Source organism: Rhinoderma darwinii, chromosome 3 (assembly GCF_050947455.1).
Source record: "Rhinoderma darwinii isolate aRhiDar2 chromosome 3, aRhiDar2.hap1, whole genome shotgun sequence".
Classification (NCBI taxonomy): domain Eukaryota; kingdom Metazoa; phylum Chordata; class Amphibia; order Anura; family Rhinodermatidae; genus Rhinoderma; species Rhinoderma darwinii.
Window position 1 is genome coordinate 59,487,708 of NC_134689.1, and position 20,525 is coordinate 59,508,232.

Sequence of the window (20,525 nt, forward strand, 5' to 3'; positions counted from 1 at the left end):
GGAATAATCTAGTTAGGTTTAGTGTCAGGGAATAGTCGCCGTAGTTAGATTTAGTCTCGGGGAAGTTCAAATAAAATCTAGTTAGGTTTAGTGTTAGGAACCCTCGCCCTAGTTAGGTTTAGTGTCAGGTAAGCCCACTCGTTCTATAAAAACATCTATATTTTTTGGCTGGTTTAGGTAGCAGCCTATTGCTCCTAGTTAGGGAAGCAATCAAACATGTCCAAACGGACATTTAGTGCCGAAGAGGCATATTCATTTCTTGCCTCCGACAACGAGTCGTCGGGTGGTGAGACTCTGTTTTATTTATCCACCTCCTCATCCAGTGATGAAGAAGAGGAACCCCCTAGGAGACACCCCAGGACCACCACTGCAGTTGAAGCCCCCGAGCGAAATGACCCCGCCGCAGTTCAAGCCCCCGAGCAAAGTGACCCCATTTGGACCCCCACACCAGACATTTATGAGCCCCAAATCCCAGAGTACACGGGCAGCTCAGGGATAAAATTTAATACGGCAGAAGCTCAGTGAAATGGACTTTTTCAAGTTCTTCTTCACTGATGACTTTATAGATCTTATGGTCTCCCAGACTAATTTATATGCCCAACAGTATATTACTAAGAACCCCACATCATTTTATGCCCAATCCCACAGGTGGACCCCTGTAGATGCAGCAGAGTTGGGCAAGTTCTGGGGACTTAATTTGAACATGGGGCTTCTGAAAAAGCCATCCATTAGGACCTACTGGAGAACGGACATCTTATACCACACCCCGATGTACCGTATGCCATGTCCAGGATGCGTTATGAGGCAATACTTTGCTTCTTACATTATACGGATAATGAGCAGTGCCCACCCCGAGATGACCCCAGTTTTGACCGTTTGTACAAACTGAGACCCCTATTAGACCATTTCAGTGCCCGGTTTGCCCTATCATACACCCCCGAGAAGTGTATTTCTATTGATGAGTCCCTGGTACATTTTAAAGGGAGGCTTCAATTCCGCCAGTACCTGCCGAGTAAGAGGGCAAGGTATGGCGTGAAGTTGTATAAGCTGTGCGAGAGTGCATCAGGGTATATATATAAATTTAGGATATATGAAGGGAAGGACAACAGTATTCAGCCCCCAGATTTCACCCCCTTACTGTGAATTAATGCTAAAATTGTGTGGGATTTGGTGCACCCACTGCCGGACCAGGGTTACCACCTCTACCTGGATAATTTTTATACCAGTGTCCCACTCTTCAAATGCCTCGCTTCCAGAAGTACTGTGGCATGCGGCACTGCTAGAAAAAAATCTGAGAGGCCTCCCTAAGACTCTGCTTGGGCAAACACTCAGAAGGGGTGAGAGCAGGGCACAATCTAGCAGCAATGTATTGTGTGTCAGGTACAGGGACAAGAGAGATGTCCTTGTATTGACAACAATACATGGCCACACCAGTACCCATGTACCTGTACGAGGTACCAGTACAGAGACCCCCAAACCAGACTGCATCCTTGACTACAATAGGTACATGGGAGGGGTTGACTTGTCAGATCAAGTCCTGAAGCCCTACAGCGCCATGCGGAAATCGAAGGTGTGGTATAAGAAGCTGGCCGTGCACATCATACAGATGGCATTGTACAATGCGTACGTGCTACATCGATGTGCAGGCCAGAGGGGAACTTTCCTGGAATTTCAAGAGGTGCTTATCAAGAACCTAATCTTTAGGGACCAAGAAGACGGGGCACCCAGTATTTCTGGAAGCGAGGCCACACGCATCGTACCAGGGCAACACTTTCCAGGAGAAGTTCCCCCCAAACTGGCAAGAAGGGAAAAAGTCAAAAGAGGTGCAGAGTCTGCTCAAAGAGGGGGATAAGGAGGGAAACAATATACCAATGTGACACGTGTCCCGAAAAACCAGGGCTCTGTATGAAAGATTGTTTTCTAATTTATCATACATCCCTTAATTTTTAATTTACCCTGATGCACTCCGCACAGCTTATCCCCCTCATCTTTCCCTTCTGAGCCCTGCCGTGTGCCCAGGCAGCTGATAACAGCCACATGTAGGGTATTGCCGTACCCGGGAGAACCCACATTACAGCTTATGGGGTGTAGATCTCTAGTGGTGCATGCTGGGCATACTATATCGGACACTGACATGCCATATATATATATATATATATATATATATATATATATATATATATATATATAGAAAATTGCAAATCTCACTCTGCACCATCTGCTGTGCATTATCTTTTACACAATACCTGTGGGGTCAAAATGCTCACTACACCTCTAGATGAATGTCTTAAGGGGTGTAGTTTTTAAAATGGGGTCACTTCTCGGGGGTTTCAACTGTACTGGTAACTGCAGAATCTGGACAATACATATTTAGTAGTATTTCTCTGTTAAAACCTTCTGTGTTACAGAAAAAAAAATAATACAAATAAACTGTCTAAATGCTGTTTTGAATACTTTGAGGGGTCTAGTTTTTAAAATGGGGTGTTTTATGGGGGTTTCTAATACATAGGCGCCTCAAAGCCACTTCAGAACTGAACAGGTACCTTAAATAAAAGGCTTTTAAAACTTTCTTAAAAATATGAGAAATTGCTGTTTATGTTCTAAGCCTTGTAATGCCCAAGAAAAATAAAAGAATGTTCAAAAACATGATGCCAATCTAAAGTAGACATATGAACTAGTAACTATTTTGGGTGGTATAACCGTCTGTTTTACAAGCAGATGCATTTAAATTCCGAAAAATGCTATTTTTTCAAAATTTTCTCTACATTTTGCAATTTTTCACTAATAAACACTGAATATATCGACCAAATTTTGCCACGAACATGAAGCCCAATGTGTCACGAGAAAACAATCTCAAAATCGCTTGGATAGGTTTAAGCATTTTGACGTTATTACCACATAAAGTGAAATGTGTCCGATTTGAAAAATGGGCTCTGAGCCTTAAGGCCAAAACTAGGCTGCGTCCTTAAAGGAACAGTGTCATCACAAATTTTTTTTTTATATGTTAAAGATGTTAGTGCTTTATTAAAAACGTTTATATTTATTTGTGTGTTTGTGTTTTACTTTTTCTTATTTTTACACTTTTTCTTCCCTATGGGGGCTGCCATTTTTTGTTCCATTTCTGTATGTGTCGATTAGCGACACATACAGACATGGAATACGGCAGCCACAGTCCCATAGGGACTGCGAACGGGTCCCGTCCCATTCACTTCTGTGTACGGCGTCTGTGTGGGAACTGCGCATGCGCCGCTCCCACACAGTCCAAATCGAAATTGGCGCCGTCCGGCGCCATTTTACTGTGGAACGGAAGTCGCGGCCGGACAGTAATATTACTACTTCCGGTCGCGGCTTCCGGACTTGTGCACTTGGACCAGCGGCAGCAGACTGAGCGGACGGGCCGGAGGGAGCCGCGGCGGCAGGAGCAGGTAAGAGATTTCAATGTATGTTCGGGTTTGTGTGTGTTTACTACTGTATGTAAACCTACTACACTGTGTGTTAGCTCAAAAAATGGCGACACACAGTGTAGGAGGTTACACCGTTCAAACCCCTCGTTTATCCCGGCACTAGCCAGGGTAAAGGAGGGGGGGATGCTGAGAGCTCACTAGAGCGAGGGCTTTTTACCCAATTTTGCAATGCTGCAATTTTGGGAATAGCTCCATCTAGTGACCAGAAATGGGTAATATTATAAATTAGAATTCATTTATAATATTTCCTGACTCGTGAAAAAAATAAAAAAAATTTGAACAATGTTTAATCACCCACACACTAAATGTTTAATTAAAAAAAAACAAACATGTTTTTCTGGCAACACATTCCCTTTAAGGGGTTAATATACAAACTGAGAAAATACACAGTCAAGAACTGGCAATATTTTATGCAATGTGCATACAATCCTATATAGATTTTTTCCACAATGCAACAGGTTTGCTTATATTTGGTATCAACGTGCCCATAGGCGAAAAAAATGTATACCTTTTTTTTTTTAAAGTTATTCAATGGCAGAAGCATTTAGCTGTATAGGAATACAGATGCATTCATCTGGGACATATGCTCAACGGACCGTTTTAAGAGGTCCTGCTAAATGTAATGCCCAACGTGGTGCTTACATAGACTTTAAGGGGGTTGTCTGTCACAGGGCAGTTTTTCATACTTATGACCTATCCACAGGACATCTGGTGCCTGGCTACTTCCGGCACGGACATCCGGTGCCCGGAGGCAGCCGGACCAGCTGATCGGTGCGGGGTCTGGGTGTCGAACCCCCACCTATCATATACTGATTACCTATCCTGTGGATAGTTTATCAGTATGAAAAAACGCCCCGTGCCTGGACAACCCCTTCCCGACATTTGACGTAAATGTACGTCATGGAAAGCATTGACTTCCCGCAAAATGCCGTACATTTAGGTCAAATGTTTGGCACCGGCTCAGAAGCTGAGTCGGTGCCATCATCGTCGGATCTCAGCTGTATCTTACAGCTGACATCCGGGACCGAAATTAGCTTAGATCCCCGCCATTAACCCCTTAAGTGCAGCGCTCAAACGCGATCGCTGCACTTAAGGTGTTTGCAGCTCATCGGAGCCTCAGCAATGAATCGGCTTCCGTATCTGCCGGCAATATGGCGCCGGGTCAGGAGCTGATCCGGCTTCATCAGCGGTGGAAGTCAGCTGTACTGTACAGCTGACATCCACCTGTAACGGCAGGAACTGGAGCTGGCTCCGATCCCTGCCATTAACCCCTTTGATACAGCAATCGAAAGCGATTGCTGCATCGTAGCGGTTACTAGCAGATCGCCAGCCCTGAGAGGCAATCGAGACTGGCGACTGCTGTTATGGCAACAGGAGACACAATGGTCTCCTGCTCTGCCATTACGGAAGCCGATTTAGGCCCCGCCGGGAGGCGAAGCCTAATCAGCTTGCTGTCAGTGAATGACTGACAGATCTAATACATTGCACTACATAGGTAGTGCAATGTATTAGAAAAAAAAAAATCTGACCCTTGGACCTTCAAGTCCCCTAGTGGGACTTGAAGAAAAGTGTAAAAAAAAGTATAAAAAAGTGTAAAAAAAAGTGCAAAAAATAAAAGTTTGAAAACAATAAAAGTTTCAAGTAATCAAATAAAACACAATCCCCCTTTTACTCTTATCAAGTCCTTTATTATTGAAAAATAATAATAAACCATATGTATTTGGTATCGCCACGACCGTAACGACCTGAGGTATCAAAATATTATATTATTTATTGCACGCGGTGAACAGCGTAAAAAAAAACACGTAAAAAACTTTACCAGAGTTTCTGTTTTTTGGTCACTTTGCCCTACAAATATTAGAATAAAAAGTGATCAAAAAGTCGCACGTATCCAAAAATGGTACCTATAAAAACTATAGCTCGTCCCGCAAAAAACAAGCCCTCATACACATCGACAAAAAAATTAAAAAGTTATGGTTCTCACAACTTGGCGACAGAAAAAATACATTCTTTTTACAAAAGTAATTTTATTGTGCAAAAAGTTGTAAAACATAAAAAAGTGCTATAAAATAGGTATCGCCGGAATCGTACTGACCCACAGAATAACGTTAACATGTAATTTATAACGCATGGTGAACGCTGTATAAAAAAAACGAAAAAAGCTGTGCCAGAATTGCGTTTTTTTGTTTACCTGGCATCCCAAAAAATAGGATAAAAGGTGATCAAAAAGTCACATGTACCCCAAAATGGTACCAATAATAACTACAGCTCGTCCCGCAACAAACCAGCCCTCATACCGCTACGTCTATGAAAAATAAAATTAGTTATGGCTCCAATAAGTCAGGAAATAAAAAAATATGCAGTTGTGCCCGAGGGGAACATTTCTTCTGTTTCAAGAGGCGATTTATCAAGGACCTAAAATTAGGGAACCAGGAAGGGGAGAGCCCAAACATATCCGCTGGAAGCGACGGTGCCCGTATTATACCAGGACGACACTTTCCCAGCAAAATTCCCCAAACTACAAAAGGTGCGGAGTGTGGACCAAAAGGGGGATAAGAAATGACACCATTTATCAGTGCGACACTGGCCTGTGCGGAAAGGATTGTTTCACAGCGTAACACACATCTATGGAGTATTTTATTTTTTTCATACCACCTGACTGTGCCCCTTATATACTCCGCCCCGCTTACATGTACCCCCACATTATAAAACACCAGCAATACTCAAACAAATATAGTACCAAGCAAAATCCGCTCTCCAAAAGCCAAATGGTGCTCCCTCGGCTCTGAACCCTACAGCGTCCCCAAACAGCAGTTTCCTTCAACATATATGGCATCGTCATACCCGGGAGAACCCTTTTAACAATTTTTGGGGTGTGTGTCTCCAGCGTCATAAGCTGGGCATGACATATTTGCCACTGAATGGCATATCTAAGGAAAAATAAATTTTTTTAATTTGCACCATCCGCAGCGCATTCATTTATGGAAAAGACCTGTGGGGTGAAAATGCTCACTACACCCCTTAATAAATGCCTTGAGGCGTGCAGTTTCCATAGTGGGGGTCACTTATCAGGGGTTTCTTTTTATTATTTCACATCTGAGCCTCTGCAGTTGTGAACCAATACTTTGTAAATCGCCAAATTAGGCCTCCACTCCGCATGGTACTCTTCACTTCTGAGCCCTGTCATATGTCCAGACAAAAGATTAGGGCCACATGTAGGGTGTTTCTAAAACCGGGAAACACCGCATAATAATTAGAGAGCTGTCTTGTTATGGTGGCACAAGCCGGGCACCACATATTGGCATATCTATGGAAAAAAATCCCATTTTCACTCTGCAATATCGAGTGAACACTAATTTCTACAAAACACCTGCAGGGTTAAAATGCTTACTACACCCCTTGGTAAATGCATTGAGGGGTGTAGTTTCCAAAATGAGGTCACTTCTGGGGGGTTTCCACTGTTTTGGGCCCACAGGCGCCCAGAAACCAATCCAGCAACATCTGCACTCCAAATGGCGGTCCTTCCCTTCTGAGCCCTGCCGTTTGCCCAAACAGCAGTTTATGACCACATATGGGGTATTGCCGTGCTCGGGAGAAATTGCTTTACAAATGTTGGGTTCTTTTTTTCCTTTATTTGTTGAGAAAATGAAAAAATTTGCGCTAAAGCTACGTCTTATTGAAGAAAAAGGACTGTTTTTATTTTCACTGCCTAATTCTAATAAATTCTATGAAACATCTGTGGGGTCAAAATGCTCACTACACCCCTAGATGAATTCCTCAAGAGGTGTAGTTTCCTAAATGGAGTCCCTTTTTGGGCGTTTTCATTGTTTTGTCCCCTCAGGGGCTTTGCAAATGTGACCTGGCCTCCGCAAATCATTCCTGCTAAATGTGATCTCAAAAAGCCAAATAGTGCTCTTTCCCTTCTAAGCCCTGCCGTGTGTCCAAACAGCCGTTTATTACCACATGTGGGGTATTGTTTTACTCGGGAGAAATTGCTTTACAAATTTTGTGGTGCTTTTTCTCCTTCAGTCCTTCTGGAAATGAGAAAAAAATAGCTAAACCTAGATTTTTTTTTAAATAATGTAGATTATTATTTTCAGGGCCTACTTCCAATAATTTATGCAAAAAACCTGTTGCGTCAAAACGCTCACTATACCCCTAGATAATTTCCTCAAGGGGTATAGTTTCCAAAATGGGGTCACTTGTTGGGGGTTTCCACTGTTTTGTCACCTCAGGGGCTTTGTAAAAGTGACATGGCCTCCGCAAACCATTCCTGCTAAATGTGAACTCCAAAAGCCAAATAGCGCTCTTTCCCTTCTCAGCCACGCCGTGTCTCCAAACAACCGTTTATTACCACATGTGTGGTATTGTTTTACTCGGGAGAAATTGCTTTACAAATTTTGTGGTGCTTTTTCTCCTTTAGTCCTTGTGGAAATGAGAAAAAAAATCGCTAAACCTACATTTTCTTTGAAGAAATGTTGATTTTAATTTTCACGGCCTACTTCCAATAATTTCTGTAAAAAACCTGTGCGGTCAAAATGCTCACTACACCCCTAGATAATTTCCTTGAGGTGTCTAGTTTCCCAGATGGGGTCACTTTTGGGGGATTTTTACTGTTTTGTCACTGCAAGAGCCCTTCAAACCTGACATGGTGCCTAAAATATATTCTAACAAAAATAAGGCCCCAAAATCCACTAGGTGCTCCTTTGCTTCTGAGGCCGGTGCTTCATTCCAGTAGCACGCTACAACCACATGTGGGATATTTCCTAAAACTGCAGAAACTGGGCAAAAAATATTGAGTTGCATTTCTCTGGTAAAACCTTCTGTGTTATAAAAAAAATTGTATTAAAAATTCATTTCTGCAGAAAAATATGAAATTTGTAAATTTCACCTCTACTTTGCTTTAATTCCTGTGAAATGTGTAAAGGGTTAAGACATTTTCTAAATGCTGTTTTGAATACTTTGAGGGGTGAAGTTTTTAAAATGGGGTGACTTTTTGGGGGTTTATAATATATAAGGCCCTCAAAACCACTTCACAACTGAACTGGCCCCTGTAAAAATAGCCTTTTGAAATTTTCTTGAAAATGTGAGAAATTGCTGCTAAAGTTCTAAGCCTTGTGAGGTCATAGAAAAATAAAAGGATGTTCAAAAAACGATGCCAATCTAAAGTAGACATATGGGTGATGTTAATTAGCAACAATTTTGTGTGGTATAACTGCCTGTCTTACAAGCAGATACATTTAAATTGAGAAAAATGCAAATTTTTGCAATTCGCTAATTTTTGGTGTTTTTCACAATTAAATACTGAACATATCGAGCAAATTTTGCCAGTAACATAAAGTCCAATGTGTCACGAGAAAACAATCTCAGAATCGCTTGGATAGGTGAAAGCATTCCGGAGTTATTACCACATAAAGTGAAACATGTCAGATTTGAAAAATGAGGCTCTGTCAGGAAGGTCAAAAGTGGCTAAAGAGGGAAGGGGTTAAAGGGTACTGGTGAACCAATAGGCCTTATTTATTTATTTTGGTATCTTTAAGTAAGGGGGTACATCTGCACCCAATCCTGTAATTTGGAAAGGGAGGAGTGGGTTTCAAAAGATTGCTTACAATGTATGCAAATAAATGTGCCTAAACACTTTCATCTAATCAAAAGTGCTAAGGGGGCTCCATCTGGATGAACAGGATTATTTATTTTTGGAGTAATCATTATTTAAAGGGAATCTGTCACCAGCATTTCATCTATTAAACCAGCAATACCTGGTGGTAGTGGGGGAAAAATCATTTATATATAATTGTCTTCTTAGTCAGCTCTGTAGCTTTCGTGTTCAGTTTTTTAGTGTTCCCGCACCGTATGCTAATGAGCATAAGAGTAAAATCTTCGTTTGAAAAGAGTCATATCTTCATTCCTCAAGTCTTTCTGAGTTTACCCCGCCTCCTTAATTTTGATTGACAGCTCATCGCCTTCCCCCAGCACACAAAATCCTGCGCTTGTGCATTGATGTCCTATTCTGGTGTGTGTGCACAAAGGGACACCGGATTATTACGATAAAAGGCGCAAAATATTTGCAGACCGTTCTTTACAGTTGGAGGAGGAGTTTAGGAGAGCGGATAACGGCAATTAATTTTTTATAGCAGCGGCCAGTGAGGGATAAGTGAAGTTCAATAGGTGAAATGCTGGTGACAGGTTCCCTTTAAGTCCTTTCTGAGTCTGATTGACAGCCTATTATCTCATGACATCTGAGCGCTATTTTAGGTTTCAATCGTTTTTTTTAATTTTCTTTTGCGAAAAAACTAATTCTACAAAACATACAGAGGAAGGGAAAAATAAATGTAATACATTTTTTCATATACAGCAGTATAAGAAACAGTTTTAATCTTTAGATTGGGCAGTACAGACAACATATTTATACATAGTTTGGTAAGTGGATAGACACCTTTTCCCCTCAGAAACAACTCTATTATATTACAGATGTAGCTAAGATTACTACAAAATAACTTTCTAACCATGGTCGCCATTGATAATTTTTTTTCCTAGACTGTAAGTTGCATGCGTATATGAACTCCATGCTGCACGTGTTGGTTTACCAATATTACCACCTCTGAAACTTGAAAAGTATAGGATAATTTCCACTTATGGGCAATCACCCTGCGATATTTTGCCAAAATATGGGCACAAATCCATGTTACCAAATAAGGAATATTTTCTAACCCCAGCTTTCCATTTCTCTGTAGAAAATGTACTCTTCCCATTTAGTCATAAAACCTGCCTTATCAATGGGGCTTTGAATGCCTAAAGAAGTGTAAGCCACTGATAGTCCCCTAATACCTGTTCCACTTCCCAAGAAAAAATAGAAAAGAGGGGGGGGGGTTGGGAGTTACACTGTACTATATCAATAGTTGATAAGAAATATTGAATTTGTAAAAATTTATAAAACATAGAATTAGGTAGAATTTTCATGAAGGGTACCGAACGTCATCAGGATATTGTTTTCATACAGGTGAGCAAGGTAGTGATACCTCTTCTAGTCCATTCGAGTTGGTCTGTATCGACCATTCTTTTGTTTGGTCAACTAAATTAGCTCTAATACCTAGTCCGGTTCGGCACCCCCATCCCCTAGTTTCTAATAGGTGGATATAAAGCAGACTTACTAATTCTCGGTTTAGAAGAGCCCCATATAAATTTCATTATATCCACCTGGAGAACAATTCCCATGGGTATACATTAGGGCTGGGCGATTTTGCCCAAAAATCTAGGGGCGATTTTTTTTATTTGAATCTCAATTTTTCTTATTTTTTTCCGTTTATTTAACAGTAGTACCAAGAGATAATTTAATAAACTATTTCCTTCATATAAATAACTTTTCAACATATATTACTATTATAATTGTACGTAACTTCACAACTGCAAGTACTTGTTTTTTGCAAATTTATATATTTTTTATTTTGGATTAACAATTCATAAAAAAAATACAGAATCATTCAATAAGTATACTATATATAGAGAACAGGTAGGGTTCCACAATAGTTCCAATATAGTGACCTTCCAACATATCAATCAGGAGTAAGGAAATAACACAGAGTAGAAAGTAGATATGGGAACCTTCAAACGTTACCAATGTAGAGTAACTGCTCGGCAGAGAGGAAAACACTGATGCAGGTAGCCTCTAGTGGAGGGAACGAACTTCACCTGTTATGAAGGAGAAGTAAACAATACAAGAGACTGAGGGGTAGGAGAAGGAAGGACATGGCTTATCTGGACTCTGATGTGCAAAGATAATATAAAGAAGAGGCATGCGGTCATTTAAAAGCTGCAGATCCAACAGAAGAAGGAGTACAAGTGCCAGGGGCGGAGTACTGCAAGGTAGAACAGATCCATGGGAAAATCACTCCACACAAAAAAAGGTTAGTGCAGTATGGCAAATATCAGCTTACCAATGTGTGGTATGTGGAAGACGAAAGGAAAGTATTCCATTGGAGCCAAGTGTTTATGTAGCGGGTGGTAGCCTCTGGGGTTTGGGCAATAAGATCCTCTGCACCAACACAACCTCCTGGAACCATTCATCCAGGGTGGGGGGCTCTGTTGATTTCCACTTAAGTGGAATAATTGATTTCGCTGCTCGTAATAAATGTCTGGTGAGGGCTCATTTATATGCGTACAAGGGGAACATAAACAATAGTGTCGCCTCAGGGGAATCAGGGACCAAAAGCCCAGTGGTTTCATGGACGACTTTAATCGCTGCCTTCCAAAAAGTCCTCAGTGAGGTGCCAGATGTGCCACACAGCCAGCAACAATCAGGGACGGAGGGATACCACCTATGGAGTACCGTTGGGACACGCTACCATCAGGATACAGTTTTTTTAGCTGGTTTCTTGAGCACGAGTGGCTATAGAAGCCTTATGGGAAAAATAGAAGCATCTATTCAACTGTGTGTTAGTGAATTGTTTATCTAATTCACGTTCCCAGGCTTTGCAGTATGGGGGGGGAGCTGTTGTGTACATTGGGGGAGAAGCAGATGATAGAGTGTGGAAATAGCATGTGCAAGGGGTGTGAGGGAGATGCAGAGTTTCTCAAAGTCAGTCAGGGAGCAGTGGAGGTCAGCGTATTTCGTCGTAGTAGTGTAGAGATGTTTAAACTGGTTGTATTCATAAAATAGAGAGGATGGTGGAGGGAGCCACCATGAAATAAGCACTGGGCTCGGCCAGGGGAAATCTCTGGATTGTCAGTAATTGGAGTGAGTGGATCTACAGCATCTATGAGGGATCCGCCCGACCTCGCTGAGCGTAATGCCATCTGCAAATACTTTTTTATCGTAAACACAATTGGAGAAATGTCTATCTAATTGATTATAACTTGTGTTCCCCGGCAGGGAACAGGTTAACAGAATCTACATTTAAAGATGCTTTGCGTGCACGAACATCCCTCTCTGCCCGTCACCACCTCAGTCGATCTCCGGGATTGCAGGCGAGAGCAGTGTAAATTGCAGCAGGGCTAGGCAGATGGCGCCGAACGGGCACTCTGGGGAGAGATTACATTCTAGTGTCTGAAGTCTGAGCAGGACCCTGTGCAGTGCCGGCCCCACCATGGGGTGTTAAATAAATGACATTACAGGGGCTGTGTCACAAAACACATGTATCCCCAAGCCTCCGGATAAAGGATACATGTGTCATCGCTGGGGGTCTGACCGCTGGGACCCCCAGTGATAAGGAAAACGGGGGACCGAAAGTCCCCCAAATTGCTCCATAAGAAGCATCGAACTTCCGTGGTCTGTGCCTGGCTTGTGATTCCGAAAGCTCCATTTTGTGACACAACTCCTTTAATGTAATATATTTAACACTCCCTCGTGGGGCCGGTATTGCACAGGGTCCTGCTCAGACTTCAGACACTTTAATGTAATCCCGCCCCAGAGTGGCCGCTAGGGGATACATGTGTTTTGTGGCACAAGCCCTTTAAGGCCGGAATCATACGACCGTGATTGGACTGTGAAAAACGGTCCGTGTGTCAGTCGGATTTCCCGGCCCGATCACGGTACATGTGAAAGTGACTCCTGGCATCATAGACATTTACGCTGCAGTCACACGACAATGAAAAAAAAATTGGGCGTTAAAAACTGATTGTCAGTTTTTCATGTCCTTTTTGCATCAGTGTGTCTCCAAATACTCATCCATTTCCAGTCCGTCTTTCCATTTTTCTTGGCCGTAAAAAAAATGGATAGATGTCATTTGTCAGGTTTCTTTTTTATCCCACTCCTCTGAAAACACCACTGTGCCCATGTAGATATTGCCGCAATATCCCTGTACATAGTGCCACAGTGCCCACATATAGTGACATAGTGCCACACTGCCCTCGTATAGTGATATAGTGCCACAGTGCCTACATATAGTGCCACAGAGCCCACATATAGTGACACAGTGCCACCCCCCCAAAAAGAGCCACAGTTCCCAAGTAGATAGTGCCGCACCCGTTTGCAGATCGCAGCACCCCGCCTCCCTTGTAGATCGTAGCGCCACATGTAGATCCCCCCCCGTCTTCTTGTAGACAACGCCACTAGAATCTGAATCCACGGCCAGAGGTTGCCGACGCTTTGGCCGGAGATTCAGCTCCTAGTGGGTGCTACTGTGGTGCGATCTACAAAGAGGGGGTGGGGTAATGCGATCTACAAGGGCTGAGTGCAATCTGCACTATGTTAGGTGGTGGTGTGATCTGCATGGGGGGGGTGGTGATGCGATCTGCATGGGTTGGTGGTGCTGTGATCTGCAAGAGGGTGTGGTGGTTCTGCCATCTGCAAGCGGGGGTGGCAGCAGGGTTAAGCCTCCTCCTGCAGCACGGTGCAACGGCGCCACTAAAAACGATTCGGTTAAAAAAACAGAATCGGGAGAGTCCTTGAGGGTGAATTAATCAAATTAATTTGATTAATCGCCCAGCCCTAGTATACATAGTGGAAGACATCTAAACTTTTATAAAGAATTTTAGGTAGAGTAAGCATTTTTACAACATTTATTCTCGCAATCCAGGACAGATGGTTTTGGGAGTAGTTAACATATTCAACCCTCAGCCCTGCTAATAGGGCTTGAAAATGAATATTAATCAGATTCCCTATACAGTTTGGCAGCAGAATTCCCAAGTATAGGATATAATCCAAAACCCATTTAATCTTATGCCTATGAAGTATCTTATCTTTCATTTGTTGCGCCCATGCATACTCCTCTGCACAAAAATAGGATACAGCACTGCTGCGCACACCACACACACACAGCTCTGCTGCGCGCACTACGCACAGATCTGCGCGCACTACGCACAGCTCTTCTGCGCGCACTACGCACAGCTCTGCTGCGCGCACTACGCACAGCTCTGCTGCGCGCACTACGCACAACTCTGCTGCGCGCGCTCTACACACAGCTCTGCTGCGCACACACTAGAAACAGCTCTGTTCACGTTTTAGTTATCTAGTTAGTTATTTAGTGTCACGAAGCGGGTTAGTGGACCCACTAGGCCGTACCGCCGTAGCGGGGAGGCAGCTGGCCAAACAACAGGAAACCCCAGCAATACAATGCCCCACACAAGGGTACCTGGATAGTCCGGACAGTGGCCGCAGCTCTGGCACTGATGGAGATGGGTGCAGCAGGTAACGCCAAACGAGGCGGATGACTCAGGTGCTGCAAGTTGGACCAGACGTGGCGGATTCCTCCGGACATGGCACATGACACAGGACGTGGCGGATTCCTCCGGACGTTGCGGATTTCTCTGGACGTGGCAGACTCAATACTAAAGGCACAACACGGGAAACCGGAACAGGAACAAGGCACGGGTAACATCTGGAACGGGAGACACAAAGGGACCATTTGCAAGACAAACTGGGAAAACTAACAACGCTCAGGCAAGGATCAGAAGGCCTGGAGCCTTATAGACCAGTAAATCGTGGCAGTTGATGATGATGACTATTTCTTTTGTGCGCTGGCCCTTTAAGGTCGGGCACAAGCATGCGCGCGCACCCTACGGGAAATAGCAGACCGGAGCGGAAGTGAGCGCTGGCGTCTCCTAGGAAGGAGATGGGGGCCAGCGCTCACAGGTCCATGGCTGCGGGCGTCGGGAGGTGAGTAAAACCGACGGCCCGCGGCCATGGACGCTACATTTAGTTAACTCACGTTTAGTATGTCTTGCCATGCCCATCATGTCCTCTTGCAGGGAGGACCGAAGTGAAGCCAGTATTATTTTCATCCTGTCCTCCATTAAAGGGTTAGGAGATAGCTGCGTGGAGTTTTGCAGGGATATTTGTGGAGGAGTTTTGCATTCAGCGTCCGACAATACACCAGGGGAGGAAGAGAGAGAGCTGCAATCAGAGTGGGGCAGAGCACTTGGCGCGCCTTCTGCCCAGACAGCGGCAGTTGAATATCTAGGAAAGTATTCCGTCACTTTGTTCGAAGCTTGTCTCCTCTTTACGCGCCTCATGTCCCAGACCGTTCCAAGCTCGTACTTCGATACAAGTATGCAGGTAAGTAGCAAGAAGTCTCTTTCTATTGAAGCCGATGTAAGCCGCTTTAGACAGCATGGTGCTCAGAGCGGAGCTACATACGCATGCAGCTGGCGCTGTCAGCATGCAGGCCTCGCCCCCATCTTTGCCCTATTTTGAAACCACCCCAGCACCTGTGTCATCATCGCGTTTTTTCTCCTTTTTTAAATTCAGTTTTGTAGTGATTTTCATGTGCTTCTTGATTGCTATTAAAAACGTATTTTAAAAACCGCATGACACTTTTTGTGAATCGCTGTATTGCTAGAACAGGTAAAGCACATGGTTTCAACGTGCTTCACCTTTAACAACCTTCACTAAGCCCCCAGCTGCCGGGGCAAGCACTCAGAATGCCATGATTTCGGGGCGAGGGGGGGTGTCGGGTGATCTGTGGTCAGAAGGAGCACCCTCCCTCTGTCTAACCGCTAGGATGCCCTGGTCGCTACTGACTGCTTCATCTCTGTGGTTAACTGCAAGCAGAGATTTTGAAACGTAAGGAATTAATACACAAGCTTGCAGAACTTTACATTACAATGAATAAGCTTTTTTTGGCATCCCCATAGAAAGCGAATGGAGCGGTGGCCGAGCATCCACCTAATATCGATCACATCTAAGTTATGAACTTAGATGTGACCGATGTTAGCTGGATACTGTGTGTCAGAGACACCCAAGACCTGCTCTCAGCCAAGCCGTCATTTCAGCTGAACTGACGCAATTGGCTGAGAGAGAACGATATAGCTTATAGGTTTACAGGATACATAGAAGCTGTATCGTAAAAAGTTGAATTTCTTTTTATAAAAGTCAATTTGTCTCTGTGACATCGAGATAAATAGGTGAGTGGATCTCTATTACCTATACATCGCAAAAACACCAGCATATCCAAGATTCTATTACCATAGAGCATCCCCGCCTCTTTGTCCTTCCTTTTTCTGCTACTCTATGTTACAAATAGGGCCCTAACTGCTATCGGGAGCAATCAAAATGTACTGTGATTTCAATGTATATTTGGTTTTAAACGTCTATATGTGATTGATGCAACGTACAGGCTGTAATAGGTGCCTGCCCCACCCCTCTCCTCCTTCTTTCCTAAGTCAAAATCTCGCTCACAGTGTTCCAGTATTCTCAGAGATTGTGCAGATTGCAGAGTGAATTAGATCCCTGCACAGTCCGAGGCAGGATGGATCTCTGCACCGCCATAGTTTTCAAGTGGATCTACGTCCTGAAAACACGGACACAGTTAAAAGTAGTGCTGGCTCAGGACAGTGGGCCGAGCAGCCCACTGCCATCTGGTATTTCCCAAAATGCCTTAAAAAAATTTACGACTTGTACCAAAAACAACAAGGCCTCAAATAGCTATGTATAGCGGCGGTTCACGGTATAACAGCCTTCTCCTATTCAAGTGATTAGCCGAAGGCTGTAATACTGAACCACCGCTACAATTGTGTCGGCGATTCACAGTGTGAACTGTAAAGGAAATGAAGAGGAAGCAGCGCTTATACAAGCACTGAAACCCCTTCAAAACAGCTGATCGGCAGGAGTGCCGGGAGTCGGACCCCGACAGATGAGATCTGATGGCCAATCCTGTGGATAGTCCATCAATTTTTAAGGACTGAAAAATCCCTTTAAGGCTACTTGTAGTGCAGCCTTTCCTCATTTGTTAAGGTTCCCTTGCTCGATAGAGTCACTGTTCTTGGCCTGAAAAGCTATTGTAATATGATGGGTTACTAATCGCCCTCCTTCTTAAACTCCATGGATCAGTATGGTCAATACTACATTAAAGGAGTATTCCAGTTATGAATAGTTATAACCAGTTGTTTCTTCGGGAGGCAGCCATCTAGCACCAGTTATTAGGTGTTGGTGGGCGCCTCCCAAAATTGTTGCTGAAACGAAAAGTGTCCGCACTGCTACTTAGTAGCAGTGCCGTAACATGAGGTACTCCCGCGTGCGTGCGCGCAGTATTACCTCAGAATTTTTCCGGGGGCAATGGAGCAAGACAATTTCTCTGTGGCAGTGTTAGTCTCTATGAAAATTCTCCACAGAACATTCCCCAAAGCGTAATGCAGCTCCTTCTTCCTCCTCTGAGAAAGAACTTGTTTTAAAGAAGAAAAGGGCTAATAAAGGCTTATTCTCCTCTGTTTCCTTTGACTTTGTGCAGGAGTCTCAGAGCTCTAGTTATAGGAGGAAAGACCCTCGTTTGAGGGAAGTTGCAGACACACCAATTCTGGGCATTTTTAGGAGGTTTAACAGACAGCGTTTCCTTCTGAATACCTTGCTTGGTTGAGCAACACATGGTAGAAAAAGTCATGCGAGGCATTTGCGTCACCTGACAGGTCCCTTGAGGTATTTCCCTCACCCCACTTGGAAGTGGACTGGGAGTCGGATATTGTCACCAGGTCTGCTGCATCGTCTGAGAGGGGCAAATAAAGTGATAAGCAGATGGCCCGTCCGTCCTTCGCACGCAAGACACCCCTTACTAATTTATTTTCACATAGATGGGCCATAGCAGAATCATCTGAAGTAAGAAATTTTGCTCAGCAGAGAGAAAGTACTATGCACACCAGAGGGGAAATTATTTTCCAAATGATTTATTTATAGCCAGTGACAGTCACTGGCTATAAATAAATCATTCATTTGGAAAATAATTTCCCCTCTGGTGTGCATAGTACTTTCTCTCTATTGGATCGGGTTGGGCCCCTACGCATGCACCCACGCTTAAACCTTATGCTATCCGAACCTTGCTGCAGATTTTGCTCAGCTGGCCTTTAGGAGAACTCTTGTTAAAGAGGATTATTTATTTGATCCTTAGAAATTGTATTGGCATCCCTGATATCCAGGTATTTATTGCAACTGGGATTGATCCAGCACTTCTGTCTATTTTAGGCGCTTCTAGTTCCACAGATTCCACAGACAAAACTCTGGAACATACAGTTTTAAGGTTGCAGACGCAGCTGCATCTTTGCTTTTAATGCTAACCAAAGCTGAACAGGAGAGCGATGTGAATCGCAAGGGCAATATTAACACCCTCCTATCCGCCAAACGATCTCTACTTAAAGCTCTTAGCAGGGCAATTCTTATTATTGGTAGTGCTTATAATTACATAAAAAATATAAGGAAAGCTAGCTGGTTGGCGTCCACTGCCATGTCTGATTTGGCCCATAAGAGCCATGAGTCTCCCAACAAGGAGTCCTCATATTTATTTGGTCCTGAATTCATTCAGGAAGTTAAAAGACGATACAGAGTTGAAAGTCCATTGCAGAGTTTAAGAGACCCACGTATCTGTTTAAACTGCCTTGTCGGACAGGCTGGTCCTACAAAGCCCGAGGGCAGGTCCGTAATTATTAACAGGGACACTTTAGGAGATCATCCAACATAGGACAAGGTTTTTCCTCAACAAGAGGTGGTTATTGCAGGACCTATAACAAGAAAAAACAATCAGCTAAGGGATATCTCTATAATACCATCAAAAACATATTTGCAAGATTGGCAGATGATAACGTAAAGTCTTAAACATTGTAAAAAAATGTTGTCGTCCACTGAAAACATTTCTGTTTCAAAGACGTATACCCAGATTCAGGACAGATGCAAGTCTAGATGTTGTCCTAGAACAAGCATTAGCAGAGGGGAAGATTTCCCTAGCTCATTCAGAACAGAAAGGCATGATCAGCCATTTATTTCCGATCAAAAAATATGGCAGATCAGTCAGACCGGTCCTCAATGTAAAACCTTTAAACAGGTTCTTAAAGAGGCTCTGTTACCAGATTATAAATGCTCTATCTCCTGCATAATCTGATTGGTGCTGTAATGTAGATAACAGCAGTGGTTTTTATTTTGAAAAACGATAATTTTTTAGCAAGTTATGAGCTAGTTTAGATTTATGATAATGAGCTTCTCAATGGACAACTGGGCGTGTTTTTACTTTTTACCAACTGGGTGTTGTACAGAGGAGTGTATGAGGCTGACCAATCTGTGACTAATCAGTGTCCTACACTTCTCATTGTTCCAGCCCAGCATGATCCACAGCACAGTGTGATTGTGCAGTGAAAGAAGCTGGGCTGAAACAATGAGAAGTGTATGAGGCCCATTAGTCACTGATTGGTCAGCCTCATACACTCCTCTGTACAACACCCAGTTGGTAAAAAGTAAAAACACGCCCAGTTGTCAATTGAGAAACTCATTAGCATAAATCGAAACTAGCTCATAACTTGCTAAAAAATGATCGTTTTTCTAAATAAAAACCACTTGTAATGATAGGGGTAGGGAAACGGACAAGTGAGCCCTAATCTACCCGCCACTCTGTCCCTGCCTACTTGCAACGACCCGCCCTAGGTGACGGGGTACAACTGGGCGGCGGTCCCTACGCTCCGGAAGTGCACGAGACAAACATACAAGGGAATATAAAGCAAAGGGAAAGGGGCAGTTGCCCACGGCAACACCGTGAGCAACAGAGTGGTGAACGGGGCCAAGTCAAACCAGGAGAGCACGAGGTACCAAACGCAGAGCAGAAGAGTAGTCAGAAAGCCAGGGTCAGAATGGAGCAGGATCAAATTGTTAGGAGCTGTAGCTGGGCCAGGAAACCACACGGAAAGAATCACAAGCAAGGAGGAACAGGAAAGGCAGGTATAAATAGACAGAGGGCGGGAGCTAGCTGAGTCTGGCCAGGCTGCGATAGGCTCTCCCACTCCTAAGCCTGCCAGCCTGAGTGGTGGAAGCTGGAGTCAGTCTCAGAGAGATAGACTCAGGTGAAGACTGATTACCTATGGAAGTTAACCCCGAAGTTGTGCCTGGCAGATCCTTTACACCACTGCTGTTATCTACATTACAGCGCCGATCAGATTATGTAGGAGATAGGGCACTTATAATCTGGTGACAGAGCCTCTTTAAAGGACAAGAGTTTCAGGTTAGAGAATATAGCCGATTTTGAAACTCCTATTGCAAAAAGAGTTTCTCCTCTTAAAAAAATAGACTTAAAGGATGCATTCCACTAAGGCCCCATGCACACGAGCATGCTTTTGCGGCCGCAATTCCCCCGAAAACCCATTCATTTTTATGGGGCC

General features: G+C 43.6%; 1 protein-coding gene across 6 annotated transcripts in view; it reads left to right on the forward strand.

Moving 5' to 3' along the window:
- The window catches only part of LOC142748947 (RUN and FYVE domain-containing protein 1-like), a 543,301-nt gene that overhangs the window by 308,396 nt on the left and 214,380 nt on the right, over nucleotides 1–20,525 (forward strand). The window lies entirely within an intron of this gene.